Here is a 6000-nt window from a genome sequence, read left to right on the forward strand (position 1 = left end):
CGCAACCACCAAATTAATTCCAGGGTCCGAAATCAAGTCTGACTATTCCTCCTTCATCGTTTTCTCAGCACAAGCTGGAGAGAGACTTGGTATTGAGCTAATCTCTGTTTTTTATCCTATTATTGATATATAAAATTATTTAATAGCTTGTATTTTATCTGCAGTAGATCTTCAATGTAATTGGATTTTAAATCTTGATTTTAAAAAAGTTAAAATAATATATTATTTTTATTAATAAAGACTTGTTTTATATTTATTTTATATGTAGGAAACGATCGCTTGTGCAGACATATTAGTCAGTGTAAATTAAAAATATGACACATTGCAGACTATATTCTATATATAAATCAAGCCTTAAGACATGCGGTAGGTATGGAATTGGAGCCCGCAGATGTAGCCATATACAATTAGACTTCTCTAATTTATCAGCGACAAACGATACCAATTCTCCATCGTTGCTGCTCTCATTAATCGCCCTGCAGGTCAATTAACAGGAAAAAACGCAGACGTACCAACGCCGAAATTATGCTAATCTGTCCATGCTTTCTTGGAAACTAGGCATTGAGAGTTCTTCATTCTTCCAGGAAATTTGGTCTCAAAGAGGATACCCTTGCAGAACGCGAACGGTCATTCCTGACTGATACTTGTGGAGAGAGGAAGGACCCAAACATGCACAAACACGTCACAAGATTGATAATGATCTGCCCACTTTACCTCGCTAGACCTTCACCGACGTCTAACCCAGGCTTGAAATGGAATAAAAGCGGCAACCATGGCATAATGGACGCCTGAGTTATCACAATTAATTAGATCTCTGAAGTCAGCATCCTGAGAAGAAGACTGGCAAGGAGGTATATTTCTTTCCCCAGCCACGCCATATTTCAAACTCTAGCTTGTTTTTTAAATAAAATTATTATAAGATCTTTCTATTTTTAACAATCAGATAGAAAATAGGATATATAAAAACTTGTTTGAGAATATTCATAAAACCAAAAAAAAAAAAAAAAAGCGAAATCAATGCCACATATGACTGCCTTCATGTGACATCTATAAGACCATCCGTGTGCTTCACGTACAAGAAAAAAGCAAGACAGCTGCCTTGAAAGGTCACCATAAATCACTGACCAAACCATAAGAACTTGACTCTAATTAAGACCATTTCAGTATCCGACAACTCTATACCCATAATCTTATTCAACGTTAACGTTTACCTGCTCTATGTGTCGGTCTCAATCGCACATGTATTTATATTTCCTATTTTTTCTTACCTAAATTTTAATTTCTGATTCAGCATAATTTGACAGGCGAGATCAACCTAATCACGTTGACATTCGATATTAGAATTAGAATTAGGACATCTCTAATTTTGAGCTCGGTACGCACCTTCTTAAGACTTGACAATATTTATCTTGCCATGTGCTAACAAGTAGCGCTTCTTGTTAGACGTCTTAATTCATGGGCTAATTACATACTTAATTTAGTTCCCCAGATGACTTGTTGCTTGATCAGCTAAGGTTTTAATTAATTTGATCAAAACAAGTTAACAGAACCCAACTTGTGTCCCATAGGACTTAAACCCTAACAGTTATTTAATTAACGGTTTTAAATTATTCTGGCTATCTAGCACTGAGATCTTATATATATATATATATATGTCTATCATTTTCAGATTATATATTGTTTACTGGAAAATTAGAATATTTAATGGACCCCATTTAGCTTGTTTTCTTACAAGAGCTTCGCACGCAAAAGATTATATAATACTGTGTATCGACAATTTATTAATTTATTTTATAAAATTGAATGATGAATTAATAACTCATATATCTAAAAGATTACAAGAGCTTCACCACTAGTTTTTGTGGGTGAAGAAAAATTGTAGTTTATGCAATTATAAAGTCTATTGCCAGCACCAAATATTTTGGAGTATTTATTTGAAACCGTTGACATTCAAAAATCAAAGTGAAAAGTCCCATGGTCGTTAGCGTGCATTTTACTTCTCCCGTCGAGCTAGCTAAGCTCTCTTTCCTAAATTTCTCTTTCCCTCTTCCCATGGCCTTTTTTATCCCATGCATATATAACACACACACATACAGGCAAAGAGAAATCTCTCTCTATATATAATCCAATCTTGGTAACAAAATATCACAACTCATTTTTCCTTCCTAAGCTAAAACCCTACACAGTTTCCTTTCAAAAACACAGTCTTCAATGGCTACCTTTTCTTCCTCTTTTCATGCTAAACACCTTTCGTTCATTAACATCACAGGTGTTCTCTTTATCATATTCCTTCTTGTTAATTCTGGTTCTGCCACAAGACCGGGTGCTACTCTAATGAGGGACGAAGATATGTCAAAGAAATCGGAGTATATAAAGCCTCACCGGAGATTGTACGAGACAAGTTTTCGACACCAGAACCACATATTCAACTTCTTGCCGAAAGGGGCCCCTATTCCACCTTCTGGTCCGTCCAAGAAACACAACTCAATAGAAAATTGAGCAACCTGTAGCCCTTGATTTTTTATTCTTATTTATAGATCATACCTCTTTTTTTCGTTTTTTTCCAGTTTTGAGTTCTTGAAATTGTCTTGTCTAGAGGGTTGCAAAGGTTGTTGAATGGGATCGGAAGCCTAATTAGATTAATTAGGCCATAAGGAACTGATTTTCTCTGCCCTTTTTATTATTATTATTATTATGATTAGTTCTATACTGTATAGGATAGGTATTATAGATGAGCATTACTTATTTGTTGACATGTAGTGTTCATTTTAATACGAATCAAGGAAACTGTTTACCTTTCTTTTTTAAGTTTGTTAGTTTCATACTTTATCAAATTGGTATGCTAGCTCGTGTTTTTTATGTTGATTTTATTTGCTTTAAAACTTTTTTTTTTTTTTGTATATATTGTTACGCTCTCTCTCTCTCTCTCTCTCTCGTGTCAGAAACTGGATCTTGCTACTTAATTTATTTTTCCCATCTGAGCTAGCTACTTTAATTTAGTAACTGGATTACTGCAGATGAAGTCCTCAAACCCTATCTAAAAGTATTTCATAATTTGCCTATGTTATTCTCTTAAGGGAAAAAAAATCCTTTAAGATTAGACCTCGTGGCATAGCCCCCACCTCTTGTTGCCCCTGTTCAACGTGGGAAACTAAGCTTCCTAAGTATTTTCTTAACAAAGTTTAGCTAGCTACTAATTAATTTTGGCAAGGAAACTGTATTGTTGGGGTAAGAAATCACAATGTTGGGCCTTATATTTAGCTATAAATCAATTTCTTGCGTTTTGATGTCATGTTTCTGGCTTTGATTGCGTTTTCTCCAAATGGAAAGCTATTTGATACATCATTATCGTATGAATAGAAATGTGATGCAATGCGATATCCTTGAAAATGCCGAGCTAACAATGTCAATGATAGGATCAAGTGGTGATTGTTTTTAATTATGCAATCAGATTCTTTCGCCTTAAAGTCCTCACATTAAAATGTCTCGTGCAAGGCATGGCCTTGAAATTCAATCTTCGAAACCACTAATCCTATTCTAACGAATATAAAAGTCCTCCCATGGCATAAATGTTATGTCACCTTATAGACATATATTGGTATTTAAATCCCTAACTAACTCTATTTAAAATAAAGATTAGATATGTAAATTATTGTACGGAATGCTACCTCTGCATCCCATGATGTTAAAATCTTTCCTCTGTGGTTTCAGGTTTGAGTCCTGTGGTTGCTCATATAATGGTCATTAGAAACTTATATGGTCGTTAATTTCAGGACCCGTGAGATTAGTCGAGGTGCACATAAGCTAGCCCGGACACCCACGTTAAATTAAAAAAAAAATTCTTAGAGCCAAAAAAGATAATAGTAAAATAGAAGTATGAGACAATAAGCCGCTTCCTGTTCCGAATATCAATCCATATAGCATTGCGATATCCATGGCCATCCAAATCGAACGTGTATCAAGCCATAATTAATTTGCCATATAAACCCAAATACGAAAAATGGAATGGGAGGAGGGAGGGAGGCCACTATCAAATGAACATATTTTCCTGACTTCAGTTTGTTTTCACAATTGTAGTGTCCCACTACAACATATATGACGACCAGTAAAAGGCAACCGTGGAAATTTGCACGGTTGGTGATGATACATGAAAAAATTACATCAATATTTTATATAAAATATATATCTCTATAAATATTTTTATAAATATTCTAAATATTTATTTTAAAAAATTTATATAAACATAGCTTCGTGTCTCTAAACTAGAAGGTCAGAGCTCATCCCTCTAAAATTTATCACTCTAAACTTCAAGTCTGACATAACACAATTATGATATAAGATTTAAACAAAACTTAATAAATATTTAAGTCAAGAGAATATTTATTCTCTCTGTCACTTGTACAAATATCATACTGACTTAAGCTCTAGAGTGTTTTTTTTACAGGTGTCACTAGGCCCACTAAGTTCTTCAAATCTAGTTTTATCAGCCCATGCAAAGCGCTTCCAATCTTTCTATCGAAGATATTTTTCGGCCTTACCATTGACGTCGTCAGTGAAAAACTAAGTAAAAAGCTAGTTCATTTATTTTTTTAAAAAGCTCTTTTCATAGTTAACGAAACCTCAACGTATTGGCAACTATGTGAACACTATGTCTACGGCTACGCTAATAACATGTTAGCGGCTAAGTTAGTGATTATACCTTGGCTACGCTCCACGTAGCTACACCAGCGGCTATACACAGCGACATCCACGGTGACACCCACAACTATGCCTATGGCTACACCCACAAACTACTGTAGCACAAACTACTTTTATGGTGACTTGTACACACAAAAAATATCACCAGGACTTGGAGGCTCTGATGATGTATAAAAGTTAATATTATCTACTGTAAATATTTCTTTCCTCACTCTTGCTAGGTCAAGTCTTCCAAACATATTTGTTTAAAAGACTTGGGGGTTTTAATGCTACATAAAAAAATTACACAAATATCTCATACAATATACACATCTTTATAAATATCTCGATAAATATTTGAGATATTTATATTTAAATATCTTAGATATTTCTTATTATAGTAAAACCATATGCATGTATCCAACTTTCACTTTGCTAGTTGTGATTTCTGTGAAAAGTGATTTAGCATTATTTTTCTGATATCTCTAATCTTTTGTGTAGGTACGTATACTACATATACAATATTAGGCTGTTGCTTGCAGAAATGGAGGGCTACGTACCAAGACTTTTGACAATATAACTATTACAATGCTGTACGTTTCATATTTAATTATTATCAATATGAGAATAGTTTTTCAAGCTAATTTGAATGGTATTGGATATAGGAATTGTGCAATGGTTTAGATCAGGGATTGATCATAAAATATATGTTCTAGCTACCTTCGGGTTCAAGAAATAGCTATAGTACACTTGACCACTAACATTAATTAATTAAGGAATGAAACATGTATCATAATCACAATTGAAAAAAGGGCTCGCTGCTAGACTAAAGAAACAGAATCTTTACGTGGTTCTTCTTGACATTGGGAAATTGTCTGCACTTTAACAGTTTTGAAGCAAATTCCAAATCTCCATGTACTCCTGAATATGCAAAACCGAATTCCAACCATTTTTTTTTTCCTATTTCTTTCCAGCTAAGTTATATTCCTAGTGTGGTGGTGCAAACGCGGTCACAGCCAGATTTAATTGGTACTGGCTAGTAAATTAGTCATGAACAGCATGAGTGATTTGTGGTAAAATATGAAGTCAATTTCCCTTCCTCATCACATGGGGTTTTTTGTACGGAAACCTGTTTATAAGAAGGCCGGGGCTGGCATTAGCCCCTATTTATTGAAATTGAGGATCATCACAATCATGGATTTTGGAAAATAAAAGCCAAACGATGTGCCAAGTTGTCTGTGAGATGGTGATTCCATTCTTGTCACGAGCATCCGCAATGGCGACATAAGTTCCCCTGTCTCCAGTTGTAAGTAAATTTTCAAA

The sequence above is a fragment of the Populus nigra genome, chromosome 10 (assembly GCF_951802175.1).
Source record: "Populus nigra chromosome 10, ddPopNigr1.1, whole genome shotgun sequence".
In the NCBI taxonomy this organism is placed as follows: domain Eukaryota; kingdom Viridiplantae; phylum Streptophyta; class Magnoliopsida; order Malpighiales; family Salicaceae; genus Populus; species Populus nigra.